The following is a 15,102-nucleotide window of genomic DNA, read 5'->3' as shown; positions in this document are numbered from 1 at the left end:
ATATTTATCCATTTTAATTGGTGGGGTAATGGGAAGACAGTAAACGTAATGTATACCATTGGACAAATTATTAAGCAAGAGTTAATTGGAACTTGTTACAAAAGCAATGTGTGAGACTTTAATCTTCATATAGATTGGACCAATCAAATTGGCAAAGGTGGTTGCAAGATGAGTTTGTGGAATGCTTTAGTATAATTTCCTGGAACAATATGCTGTGGAACTAACTTGGGACAAAATTACTTTAGTTCTAGCATTATACAAGCTGCCAGGGTTCAGAGAGTAATCTCATAGCAATAGAAGCGATGCAAAAGTTACCATAATGTAACTGAATTCCACATTAATTCTGAAAGCAACACACTCCAGTCCAAAACAAGAATCTTAAACTTAAACAAAACCAATTAAAAAATTATGAGGGAGAGCTGGCTAAGGTTGATTGAGTAAATAGACTAAAAGGTATGGTGGTAAGTAAACAGTGGAAAACATTTGAACAAACAATACAAAATGTTCAACAAAAAATTCATTCCATTTAAAAGCAAAATCTCAGCAAAATGCATCCATGGTTTACCAAGGAGGTTAAGGAAAGTATTAAGTTAACTCAGGAGACTTATAATATTGCAAAGAATAGTAGTAAGCCTGAAGACTAGGAGTGATTTAGAAACCAGCAAAGGGCCACTAAAAAGTTGTTAACAAGGGGAAATAGAATATGAAAGTAAATACGCCAGATTTTAAGAGCTTTTACAAGTATATAAAAAGGAGGAAAATAGCTAAATCAGTCCTTAGGGGCAGAGACAGAAGACATTATCATGGAGAATGAGGAAATGGCAGATGTTTTGTGTTTGTCTTCACAGTAGAAGATGCAAATTATATAAGAAAAATAGAAGGTAACCAAGGGCTAATAAGAGTAAGGAACTTCTGGGCATTAATATCAGCAGAGGAAAAAGTGTTGAAGAAACATAAGGGTCTAAAAGCTGACAAATCCTCTGATGGCCTTCGTCTTAGAGTTCTAAAAGAGGTACCTGCAGAGATAGTAGATGCACTGGTTCTGATCTTCCAAACTTCCTTAGATTCTGTAATGATCTCAGTAGATTGGAAGTTGGCAAATGTAACTCTATCATTCAAGAAAGGAGGGAGAGAGAAAACAGGGAACTACAGGCCAATTAGCCTGACATCAGTCACTGGGAAAATGCTGGAATCTATTATTAAGGAAGTCTTAACAATACACTTAGAAAAAATCATAGTATGATCAGGCAAAGTCAACACGCTTGTATGAAAAGAAAATCATATTTGATAAACTTATTAGAGCTTTTTGAGGATATAACTATTAGAGTAGATAAAAGAGGAACCAGCAGGTGTAGTAGTACAATTGGATTTCCAAAAGGCATTCAAGAAGGAGTCACACAAAAGTTAATACACAAGGGCTCATGGAGTTGGGGTAATATACTAGCATGGAAAGAAGCGTAGATAGAGGATTGGTTAACAGATATTTTCTGTTGGCAGGCTGTGACTAGTGGAGTGTCACAAATATCAATGCTGGGGTCTCAGTCTATACAATCTATATTACTGACTTAGACAGAGAGACAGGGTACTTTGGTGATGATACAAAGCTAAGTGGGAATGTAAGCTTTGAGGAAAATACAATGAGACTGCAAAGAGATACAGACAGGTTATGTGAGTGGGCAAAAAGTGGCAGATGGACTATCATGTGGGGAAGTGTATTATTCACTTTGGTCATAAGAATAGAAAAGCAGAATATGTCTTAAAAGCCATGCAACTTGTAAATGCTGATGTTCAGAGAAACTTGGGTGTACTCATATAAGGAAGACAGAAAATTAACATGTAGGTACAGCAAGCAATTAGGAAGGCAAATGGCATGTTGGCCTTTGTTGCAAATGGATTGGAGTACAAGATTAAGAATGTTTTGCTACAAATGTGCAGGGCTTTGGTGAGATCACACTTGGAGTACTGTATACAACTTTGGTCTCTGTATTTAAGGAAGGATGTACATGTATTGGAGACAGTACAGCGAAGGTTCACGAGGTTGGTTACTGAGTTGAGAGGGTTGTCTATGACGATGAACGAATTGGGCCTATGATCTCTGGAGTTTAGAAGAATGAGAGAAGAACTTATTGAAACATACAAGATTCTGAAGGGACTTGACAGGGTAGACACAGAGAGGTTCTTTCCCCTGGCTGAGGAATCTAGATAAAGGGCTGGCCATTTAGGACTGAGATGAAGAAAAATTTGATCACTCATTGGCTTGTGAATCTTTGGAATCCTTTACCGTAGAGGGTTGCGGATGTTTGATCGTTGAACCTATTAAGTTTGAGACGGACAGCTTTTTGGTCTCTCAGCGAATCAAGGGCTATGGGGAGAGGGCATGAAAGTTGAGTGGAGGCCAAAGATCAGCCATGATCACCTTGAATGGTGCAGTAGGCTCGAACAGTCATATTGTCTACTCCTGCTCCTACTTCATATGTTTTTAACTAATTGCATAATGCATTTGGACATGCAATACCTGATCTGACTAAGGTTGATTGTGGTAATTTAGCCCAAATTGGTAACATGCTCAGTTCTCTTTGCTTTATGAATACAATTAGTTGGCAATCAAGATGCATGGGAATAACATTTCCTTTTGCTACCTTTATCATCATTTTTTTGATATTTCCATGTCACATCTGCTCATTCTTACAGTGATCTATATTAAATGCAGCAACTATGTATATGTAAAAGTGAGATGTCTGTCTACTTGTTTATTGGCAAACTTCTTCAGGGTCCTTGGGCCAAACTCAATCAAAATTGGTGAGATAATACCATGGACTAAGGGGCATGTCATAGCAGAGTAAATATCTAACCTTCCACTGATGGGTGGGGGGGCTGTTGTTTAGCCTCCTAGCAGGGAATCCCACAGCCCTGCTGCCAGTGTCCCAGCTGACACTATAACTAAGTCATGCTTTAACCAACCTTAACCATACAGGACAAGAAAGAATGCAACAAATTTAAATCATAAATCCTCGACTTTTCATACTTAATTTGTTTTTTCTCATATTTTATTATTTCATGCAAGTTATGTTCTGAGGCAAAACACATTATTACTTGGTAAGAGAAAGCAACAGGCAGCATGCCGAACCAGGGAGGATGAAGAGGTTAGTGCAAAAAATTGACAGGCAGCAATTAGAGAATGGGAAGATGAAGATGATAGAGCAAGAAGGCAAGAAGTTGAGAAAGGGACAGAATGCAAGAAGTACCAATGCTGCAAAAGATTCTATAAGGAAGCTTCCATCAATGATCCTCATCATGATTATGAGTTAGACCCAGTATCTGATATTGGCAGTATATGAGAGCTATGTGAATATTGTGGTGCAAAAAAGTGGAAAAAAGATCCAGCTTCAATGTGCTACCGAAATGTAAAGTATGATTGTTACCATCAAGTGAGCCATTTGTTCTTCTTATGGGAACAACAACAAAATCAAAACACTTCTTGAAAAACATCAGAAAATATAACAGCTGGGTCGGATCACCATGAAATCTCTTTATTTTGGCTCAAAGCGGAGGAACTCCTAATGTGGTCTATCATGAAATATTTTATGTTTCAACAAATACTGAAAATGCAGACAGTGATGCTGAAAATGTAGAGATTGGTACTACAGATATTGCCTTTGCCAGTGATGATGAAATATTCAGAGTATTAACAAACACTGAGGAAATAGATGTAGATGTAGATTTTGCTCCTGAGGATTTTAAGGATCATGAGGATGTAGAAAATGATCAGTAGAAATCATATGGTAAAAATTGTATATCTAATTAAACTAGAGTCAAGTAAAGTAAATAAAAGTAAATTCATTGTGAAAAGGAATTTTTTTAATCAAATAATGTTTTTGAGTATAGTAATTTTGTGTGAATTTAGGTACAGTATTTGTGTTTCATATTTATGGGGATAAAATTGTTAATTAAAATAATTGTGTGAAAGAAGATAATTAAGTAAATTGATGAATGAAATCTGTTACATATAAGAAACGCGCCAATAGATTACTTCACAGAAAATTTTTTGTGGTCTGATTTTTAGCTTTAATACCTATTAGTCCATATCCAGTGAATATCTCTATTACATCATAAAAACATTTTCTTTATCTTATTTCTTCAATCTTATTGTGTTAACTTGCATCCCTTTATTTTCCGAATATTGGATGGGTAGCCCAGCTTAAACAATATAACTTATAACTATATTTAAAAAGTACTTAAATAACTGGCTATTTGCTGCCTGGATTTGAGTTTTCTGGGCAAGTTGGAATTATTACTTTTAATTTTTTGCCACATATTGTTTATTATTATAAATGCAAAATACTGCAGATGCTGAAATCTGAACTAAAAACAGAAAGTGCTGGAAAAACTCAGCAGGTTTGGCAGTATCTGTAGAGAGAGAAGCAGGGTTAACATTTCAAGTCCGTCTGGCTCTTCTTCAGAGCTAAAGAGAAGTAGAAATATGATGGATTTTATACTGTTTAAGATGGGCTGGAGCAGGTGGAATAAGAAAGAAGGTCAGAGATAGGGACAGTTATGGAGAGATTGGCAAAGATGTCATGGCACAAGACAAAGTGAGTATTAATGGTAGTGTTAAAGAGTAAATAAGGTGCTGATTGTGGCATAAAGGTAAAATAGCAGAAGGTGTTAATGGCGGAACAAGCGTCAGCACTCTGTGAAAGCAAAACATAAAAACAAGTGACAAATGGCCCTGTGGGGGGAGGGGGGGTTTGGGGGAAAAGGATAAAAAATGAACAAGTAAGTAGAAGAGTAAAATTAAATTGAAAAATAAATTTAAAAGAATAAATAAATAATTAATTAACTTAAAAGAGGGGTGGAGGTCAAGAGCGAGGAGAGAGTTCATGGTCTGAAGTTATTGAACTCAATGTTAAGTCTGGAAGGTTGTAAGGTGCTTAATCGGAAGATGAGGTGCTGCTCCTCCAATTTGCGATGGGCTTCACTGGAACACTGCAGCAGGCAAAGGACAGACATGCGGGCATGAGAGCAGGATGGTGTGTTGAAAGGCAAACGACAGGAAGGTCTGGGTCATGCTTGTGGATTGAGCGAAGGTATTCCACAAAGCAGTTACCCAGTCTGCATTTAGTCTCCCCAGTGTAGAGGAAACCACATTGTGAGCATTTGGTTTTGTAGGCTAAATTGAAGGAGGTGCAAGTGAAATGCTGCTTCACCTGAAAGGATTGTTTGGGCCTTGGACGGTGAGGAGGGAGGAGGTAGAGGGGCAAGTGTTGCACCTTCTGCGATTGCATTGGAAGTTGCTGTGAGAAAGGGATGAGGAGTTGGGTGACAGTCCCTTTGGAATGCTGATGGGGTGGGTGGGGGCGGGGGTGGGGGGTGGGGGGGGGGGTGCGTGGGGTGGGAGGGGGGTGCTAGAGTGAGGGGAAGATGTGTTTGGTGGTGGCATCAAGCTGGGGTTGGCAGAAATGGCAGAGGATGAACCATTGAATGCAGAGATAAAAACAAAAAAACTGCGGATGCTGGAAATCCAAAACAAAAACAGAATTACCTGGAAAAACTCAGCAGGTCTGGCAGCATCGGCGGAGAAGAAAAGAGTTGACGTTTCGAGTCCTCATGACCCTTCGACAGAACTTGAGTTCGAGTCCAGGAAAGAGCTGAAATATAAGCTGGTTTAAGGTGTGTGTGTGGGGGGCGGAGAGATAGAGAGACAGAGAGGTGGAGGGGGTTGGTGTGGTTGTAGCGACAAACAAGCAGTGATAGAAGCAGATCATCAAAAGATGTCAACAACAATAGTACAATAGAACACATAGGTGTTAAAGTTAAAGTTGGTGATATTATCTAAACGAATGTGCTAATTAAGAATGGATGGTAGGGCACTCAAGGTATAGCTCTAGTGGGTTTTTTTTTATTTTATATAATGGAAATAGGTGGGAAAAGGAAAATCTTTATAATTTATTGGGAAAAAAAAAGAAGAAGGGGGAAACAGAAAGGGGGTGGGGATGGGGGAGGGGACTCACGACCTAAAGTTGTTGAATTCAATATTCAGTCCGGAAGGCTGTAAAGTCCCTAGTCGGAAGATGAGGTGTTGTTCCTCCAGTTTGCGTTGGGCTTCACTGGAACAATGCAGCAAGCCAAGGACAGACATGTGGGCAAGAGAGCAGGGTGGAGTGTTAAAATGGCAAGCGACAGGGAGGTTTGGGTCATTCTTGCGGACAGACCGCAGGTGTTCTGCAAAGCGGTCGCCCAGTTTACGTTTGGTCTCTCCAATGTAGAGGAGACCACATTGGGAGCAACGAATGCAGTAGACTAAGTTGGGGGAAATGCAAGTGAAATGCTGCTTCACTTGAAAGGAGTGTTTGGGTCCTTGGACGGTGAGGAGAGAGGAAGTGAAGGGGCAGGTGTTGCATCTTTTGCGTGGGCAAGGGGTTGTGCCATAGGAGGGGGTTGAGGAGTAGGGGGTGATGGAGGAGTGGACCAGGGTGTCCCGGAGGGAGCGATCCCTACGGAATGCCGATAAGGGGGGTGAAGGGAAGATGTGTTTGGTAGTGGCATCATGCTGGAGTTGGCGGAAATGGCGGAGGATGATCCTTTGAATGCGGAGGCTGGTGGGGTGATAAGTGAGGACAAGGGGGACCCTATCATGTTTCTGGGAGGGAGGAGAAGGAGTGAGGGCGGATGCGCGGGAGATGGGCCGGACACGGTTGAGGGCCCTGTCAACGACCGTGGGTGGAAAACCTCGGTTAAGGAAGAAGGAGGACATGTCAGAGGAACTGTTTTTGAATGTAGCATCATCGGAACAGATGCGACGGAGGCGAAGGAACTGAGAGAATGGGATGGAGTCCTTACAGGAAGTGGGGTGTGAGGAGCTGTAGTCGAGATAGCTGTGGGTGTCGGTGGGTTTGTAATGGATATTGGTGGACAGTCTATCACCAGAGATTGAGACAGAGAGGTCAAGGAAGGGAAGGGAAGTGTCAGAGATGGACCACGTGAAAATGATGGAGGGGTGGAGATTGGAAGCAAAATTAATAAATTTTTCCAAGTCCTGACGAGAGCATGAAGCAGCACCGAAATAATCATCGATGTACCGGAGAAAGAGTTGTGGAAGGGGGCCGGAGTAGGACTGCAACAAGGAATGTTCCACATACCCCATAAAGAGACAGGCATAGCTGGGGCCCATGCGGGTACCCATAGCCACACCTTTTATTTGGAGGAAGTGAGAGGAGTTGAAGGAGAAATTGTTCAGCGTGAGAACAAGTTCAGCCAGACGGAGGAGAGTAGTGGTGGATGGGGATTGTTCGGGCCTCTGTTCGAGGAAGAAGCTAAGGGCCCTCAGACCATCCTGGTGGGGGATGGAGGTGTAGAGGGATTGGACGTCCATGGTGAAGAGGAAGCGGTAGGGGCCAGGGAACTGGAAATTGTTGATGTGACGTAAGGTGTCAGAGGAATCACGGATGTAGGTGGGAAGGGACTGGACAAGGGGAGAGAGAAGGGAGTCAAGATAACGAGAAATGAGTTCTGTGGGGCAGGAGCAAGCTGAGACGATCGGTCTACCGGGGCAGTTCTGTTTGTGGATTTTGGGTAGGAGATAGAAGCGGGCCGTCCGAGGTTGGGCAACTATCAGGTTGGAAGCTGTGGGAGGGAGATCCCCAGAGGAGATGAGGTCAGTGACAGTCCTGGAAACAATGGCTTGATGTTCAGTGGTGGGGTCATGGTCCAGGGAGAGGTAGGAGGAAGTGTCTGCGAGTTGACGCTCAGCCTCCGCGTGGTAGAGGTCAGTGCGCCAGACAACAACAGCACCACCCTTGTCAGCGGGTTTGATGACAATGTCAGGGTTGGACCTGAGAGAATGGAGTGCAGTAAGTTCAGAGAGAGACAGGTTAGAATGGGTGAGAGGAGCAGAGAAATTGAGACGACTAATGTCGCGCCGACAGTTCTCAATGAAAAGATCGAGAGAAGGTAAGAATCCAGAGGGAGGGGTCCAGGTGGAGGGAGAATATTGAAGATGGGTAAAAGGATCCGTTGAACTGGGAGAGGACTCCTGCCCAAAGAAGTGAGCCCGGAGACGAAGACGGCGGAAGAAGAGTTCAGTATCATGCCGAGCCCGAAATTCATTGAGGTGAGGGCGTAAGGGTATGAAACTAAGTCCTTTGCTGAGCACTGAACGTTCAGCATCGGAGAGGGGAAGGTCAGGGGGTATAGTGAATACACGGCTGGGGTTGGGATTGGAAGATGGGGTGGGGACGGAGGGATATTCAGCTGAGTTGAAGAGCCCCGGCAATGCCGCCTCCTTCAATTGCAAACAGGTTCCCAAAATGCAACCAGACTCCCCACTGCATGCAAATCTATTCATCTGTGATTCTGTTCTATGTTTTTATTTTTCTCGTTTTACAAAAAGGGGTGGAGTTAAAGCCCCTTTCTCATAGGTTGTTACGAATAGCTAACAAAATGTCATGGCTTTGGCACAGAGTTTCTGTATGACAGTATCCAGATAATTAAAGTTAAATATTAGAAATGGAAATAGTACAATGTTTGATGTGCATTATAGGCCAACAAACAGTGGAGATAAGATAGAGGGGTTAATCTATAGGCAGTTCAGGAAGATACAAAGAAACAACAGGGCAATAATATTCAGCAATTTTACAATCCCAAGGTAGAATGAGGATAATGCATGTTGTGAAAATGGGGAGCAGAAAGAAAGAAAGAACTTCTGGTTATATACTGCCTTTCAGGACATCAGGACATCTTAAATTGCTTTATAGCCAATGCAGTACCATTAAGTGTAGTCACTGTTGTAATGTAAAGAACATGATAGACAACTTGCATACAAGTTCCCACAAACAGCCATGAGATAAGCAAACAAATGATCTGTGTTAGTAATGTTGGTTTAGCATAAAGGGTGGCAAAGGTACTGGGAGAATCCCTTTGCTTCCTGATGTCAAGTTGAAATTAGCAACAAGGGAATCTCCAGGCATCCAGCAAAGGTGATGCCATCAAGCAGGGTAAGCTGCCAATCACATTGAAGAATTCTCACAGATAGCAAACAAGGAAGTAAAATGCATTGATTTTCACATTTTATGAATTTCCCAAAGAGCAAAATAAAGATTGGGGAACATACATTAAAAGCTGAAATATCACAAACATAGTTTAAAAAAAAATTAGTTAAAAGCAAAATACAGCGTATGTTGGACATCTGAAACAAAAACAGAAAATGCTGAAAAAACTCAGCAGGTCTAGCAGTATCTGTGGAGAGAGAAACAGAGATAATGTTTTGAGTCTGTATGACCCTTCCTCAGAGCTCTGAAGAAGGGTCAAATGGACTCAAAATGTTAACTCCGTTTCTCTCTGCTGCTGGGCCTGCTGAGTTTTTCCAGCATTTTCTGTCTTTGCTTAAAAAAAATGTTTCTTTATACTGAAAAACTGTGGATTTTTTTATCATAAAACAATTTAACCTTGCGCACATATAAATTTACTTTTCCAGGGCCAGAGAGATTGTTTAGCAGGAGTATTGATTTAGTATATGGTTAAAAACAGTTACACCTCATTAACAAGGCAGGATTTCATGGGATTTTAAAAGCATTATTACTGTGTAATAGGGGAGTTCTCATCAGTTCAGCAATTTCTAAGGATTGCCAGCTTCAGGCATTTCAATACATCATGTGGAACATAGGGCTTAGAACCAGGAGGAGGCCTTTTGGCCCTTCAAGCCTGCTCTGCCATTCAATAAGATCATGTCTGATCTGATTGCGGCCTCAAATCCACTTTCCTATCTGCCCACCAGCCCCAGTCCCCATCTTTCCCCACCCTCCACCCCCAACCCATAACCCTTGGCTCACTTCTCTATCAAGAATGTATCTAATTCACCCTTGAATAAATTCAATGATGCAGCTTCCACTGCTTTCTGGGGAAGAGAATGTCACAGGCTAATGACTCTCTGAGTGAAAAAAAATCATCTTCGTCTTAAATGGAAGACCTCTGATTTTTAAACAGCGTCCCCTAGTCCTTGACTCTCCCACAAAAGGAAACATTCTTTCAGTATCTACCCTGTCAAGTCCCTTCAAGATCTTATACATTTTTATAAGATCACCCCTCATTCTTCTAAACACCCCTCATTCTTCTAAATTGATAAGGCCTTCATCCAGCAATCAGTCAAGTGAACCTTCTCTGAACTGCTTCTCGTGAAATTTTTCCATTTTCAAGTAAGGAGACCAAAACAATACACAGTACTCCAGATATAGCCTCTCCAAGGACCTGTATAGCTGTGGTTAAACTTCCTGACTTTCATTTCCATTTGCTTTCCTAATCACTTGCTGTACTTGTGTACTAACTTTTTGTGATTTATGTACCAGGGCACCCAGATCCTTCTGTAATACTGAGTCACACGATCTCTCTCCATTTAAATAATACGCTGCTTTTCTACTTTTCCTGTAATGGTGGACAAATTCACATTTTCCCACATTGTACTCCATGTGCCAAATTTTTGTTCACTCACTTAACCCATGTATATATCCCTTTGTAGACTCTTTACCTCCTCTTGACAACTTACTTTCTTACCTATCTTGGTGTCATTAGTAAATTTAACAACCACATATTAAGTCCCTTTGTCCAGGTCATTGACATAGATTGCAAATAGTTGAGGCCCCAGCATTGGTTCCTGCGGCACTCCACTCATTACAGCTTGCCAACTCAAAAATGACCAACTTATCCCTACTATCTGCTTCCTGTTAGCTAACCAATCCTTTATCCATGATGATATGTTAACCCCTACACCATGACAAGCATAGAATCACTAACACCAACTTGTTGATTTCCATATATAACTGTGCATATGTGGATGCCAGGACTTCCTGTCAGTTTCATAGGACAATGAGGGCAAATGCTGACAGTTTTGTCATCATTATAGCTGTAAAAACAAGGCTATTATGCCTCCAGTCTAAAAAGCAAGGAAGCAGTGTTGGATCTGGTTACAGGAAATGAGGCAGGGCAGGTGGAGTGTATTCCAATAGGACATCATCTAGCAAACAGTGGCCACATCATAATTCAGCTTAGAACAATTATGGAAAGAGAACAACAAATATTGAAGGTAAAAAATGCTCAATTGGGAAGAGCTAATTTCAGTGATTTAAGAAGGGACATAGCACAGGTAGATTGGAAAAGGCAATTCCAAGGTAAAACAGTTAGAGAGCAATAGAAGATATTCAGGGAAGAGATAGTTAAGGTATAAACTGGACATATTCCTTTGAAAAGAAACTGAGGACATCCAAAGCTAATGTGTTTTGGATGATGAAGAAAATTAAAATTAAAATGAAACAGAAAAGAAAGGGTTATGACAAATGTCAGGAGCAAGATTCAGTTAATAACCAGAAGGTCAGGGAAAGTAGAGCAGTGATTTTAAGAAGTTAATGTGGGAGGCAAAGATTAGCAGAAAAGATTTGCAGTCAACATTAAATTAAATCTGAAGCATTTTATAAACATATAAAGTGTAAAAGGTTTGCAAAGGAAAATGTTGGGCCTATTATGGATCCAAAGGAAAATCTTCATATAGAAGCAGAGGACTTGGCTAAAATATAAAGTGAGTACATTAAATCCATCATCAAAAAGGAAGAGGATGATGTGAAGATTACACGTAAAGAGGAGAAAGATGTTATACTCTGGACAGTAATAGTTAAAGAAGGCATACTAAAAGGGTTAACATTATTGAAAGTTGGTAAGCCACCTGGTCTGGATGGAATGCATGCTCAGTTGCTGAAAAAATGAATGGTAGAAACAGCAGAAGCATTTGGCACAATCTTTCAATCCTCGTTGTAAACAGGAGTAGTGCCAGAGGACTGGAAGTTGCTAATGTTATACCACTATTAAAGAGAGATAGAAGAGCCAGTGTTTTGTGCTTGAAGACAGCAGAGCTTCTCAGTGTCTTCTCAGTGAGAGGTCTTTATTGTACTGATCTCAAGATGCAGCCTCCAGAGAGAATGGTGCATGGTATAGCCACATGACTATGACAAGCCAGATGGGGCATGTAGAACTGATTACATTTCAAACCCAATCATCCCCCTTTTCATACCAAACAAAGAAACAAACACCCCCCTTTTTCTGGTGAAGAAAAGACAAATTTGCATGCGCAACCATGTGTAACTGTGATTTACCCAAATTACCTACTATACACACACTGTTCTCATGCAATAACAGCTGTTTATTCTACTAGCCAGTCTCTGCTGGGTTGATAACTTCCAGATTATGAAGGTAGCTCCTCACGTTTTTTTTCATGACTACATATTAATTCTTCAAGAAGTCTTTCAGGGTCGCAACTTCTTTGCATGCCTTTTCTGCCTGCCGTTTTGCCTGGCTGTACATCTGATTGGGTTTTTCAAGCTCCCACTTTGTTTTGCCAACTGTGGAATTGAGGGTAATTATTTCCTCCTGCTCCCTTTGTGCAGTTTCTGAAATTTGTTCAGGTCCTGCACAATTGAAGACTTCAGTTGATCATGCGTTTTCTATGGTATATACTCAGCTTGAATCTTGCACTTCAAATCTTCTAGTTCAGCTCTGATGTAAACATTTTGCTGTAGAAAAACTTTATTAACCTTTGGTTTGTGCATTTCATTACATAGATGTCGTTGGCAACCATCTTGTGGTTTACTTGAATATTCTCTCCCTCATTCTGGGATCTTTTATTGCCCATTGTTGGCACATTCAGGGTTACCAGTCCAAGTTTTAGATTTGCTTAAGTTATGAGTGGCTGCTGCATCCTATCGATTATCTGGAATTCTAGACCTTCCTTCTTGCCATTGCATTGGGCTCTCAGGCTAATTTGTCCTCTCGGCATAAACATCATACCACCAACCTTACTTTCAGGGGCTTCATTTGTGGATCACCACGTTCAGCTACTTCGTACAGGTCTATGAAAATCACTAGGTTGCAGGACGCTCCTGTGGAAAAACTGCCAGTTCTGCCACATTTTGCCTTTCATTTCAAGAGGAGCTGAGAGGGGGAAATTTACAGCAGCCATGTTCACTCACTATCTGACTCAGTATCTGACTTGTGGCCTTAGGTTTGTTTGCTTTTCTTTGTCCTTTTTTCATCAGCTTTTAGCAGATTTGAACATTTCTGTGTGGCCTGGGTTCTCAATATCTTCTCTGTAGCATTTACAGGATTTTAAATCTCTATTTTAGCTCTACTTCCTGACACCATATTCCATGTTTAATAACAGCAGGGCTTTTCAGTGAGAGGTCTTTATTGAACTGATCTCAAGATGGCATAGTCACATGACTATGGCAACCCAGATAGGCCATGCAGAACTGATTGTATTTCAAACTACAGGCCAGTCAACATCAGTGATAGAGGAGTTTCTGGAAAACATTATCATGGACAATATAAACTTTTATTTGGAAAGTCATGGGTTAATCAAGGAAAACCAGCATAGATTTGTTAAAGGCAAATTAAGTTTGACCAACTTGATTAAATCTCTTGATGACTTAATGGAGCACGTTAATCATTGTAGCACAATAGATGTTGTATATATGGACTTTCAAAAGACATTTGACAAAATGCTGCTCAGGAGGTTTGTTAATAAGATGGAAGCTCGTGGAATTAAACAGGAAGGCAGTGGTTTGGAAATAAAATTGGCTTAATCACAGAAAGCAGAGGCCGTGATGGATGTTTTTCAGACTGGGGAGTGATTTGCAGTGGTGTTTCCCAAGTCTTTGTAATGTTTACTGACAACCTAAACTTGAGTGTAGGGAGCAGTATTATAAAGTTTGCGGATGATACAAAATTTGGCAAAGTAGTACATAGTGATGAGGATAATTGTAGACTTCAAGATGATATAAACAGAATAGTGAAATGGATAGAAACATGGCAGATGGAGTTCAGTATAGAGAAGGGCAAAGTGATATACTTTGGAGGATTAATATGGAATGAAGCATACTATAAATGGCACAATTTTGAAAAGTGTAGATGAGCAGAGATACCTTGGTGGCACAGCAAGTTGATAAGCTGGTTAAAAAAGCATGTCAGAACATAAGAATTAGGCAATTGGCTGATTGAACTTGTTCCACCAATCAATAAGTTCCCAAGGTTGACCATTTACATCAAATCCACTTCCCTGCCATATCCTTTGATAACCTTAGTGCCCAAAAATCTATTGATCTTAGTCTTGAATATACTCAATGACTGAACATCGAGAATTCTTAAAATTTTTTTTCAGTCCTAAATAGCTGACCCCTTATCCTGAGACTATCACTTTTTATTGCAAGTGTTTTGAAGTCCAAGATTAAGGAAATCTTTCTGCAATTATGCAGGGCTTTGGTGAGACCACACCTGGACTGCTGTGCAGAGTTTTGGTCTTCTTACCTAAAGGATATCCTTGCCTCAAAAGGGGATGGAACAAATGTTCAACTGATTGATTACAGGAATGAGAGGGCTGTCCAACCCTTAGTTCTAGATTCTGCAGCCAGAGGGAACAGCTCTTTGCATCTACCCTGTCAAACCCTTTAAGAATTGTATATGTTTCAATGAAATCATTTTTCATTCTTCTAAATACCAAAGAACATATGCCCATTCCACTTTATCTCTCTTCATAGGATGTATGTCAGCTTTCTGTGATTCTTAAGCAAGAATTCAAAAAAATCTTCTAACGAACAATATTTACTAGTCTCTTGCCTTTTGAAAAATATTCTGCTTTTCTATGCTTCCTATCAAATTGAATAATTTGGCACTTCCCCACATTGTACTCTATCTGCTACTTTCTTGTCCAATCATTTATCTGGTCTATATCTCTTTGCAGACTTGTTGCATCCTCCTCACAGTTTACTTTACCACTAAGCTCTATGTCAAATGTAAACCTGCATATATTACATTTGGTACCCTGATCTAACTCACTGATATAGTTTTGAAGGCTCAAGCATTTAACCTTTTGGAAACCCACTAATTACTAAATACTATCCCAAAAATGACCTATTCATTCCAACTTTCTACTCTTTGCCCATTAACCAATTTACAATCCATAATATATTATCCCTAATCTCATGAGCCCTAATCATGTGGGTTTCTTGTGTGTATAAACAGAAGCACAGAATATAAAAACAAAGAGATCTTGCTGGCATTTTATACATC

Source organism: Carcharodon carcharias, chromosome 17, assembly GCF_017639515.1.
Source record: "Carcharodon carcharias isolate sCarCar2 chromosome 17, sCarCar2.pri, whole genome shotgun sequence".
Lineage (NCBI taxonomy): Eukaryota > Metazoa > Chordata > Chondrichthyes > Lamniformes > Lamnidae > Carcharodon > Carcharodon carcharias.
This window is presented reverse-complemented; position numbering follows the sequence as displayed.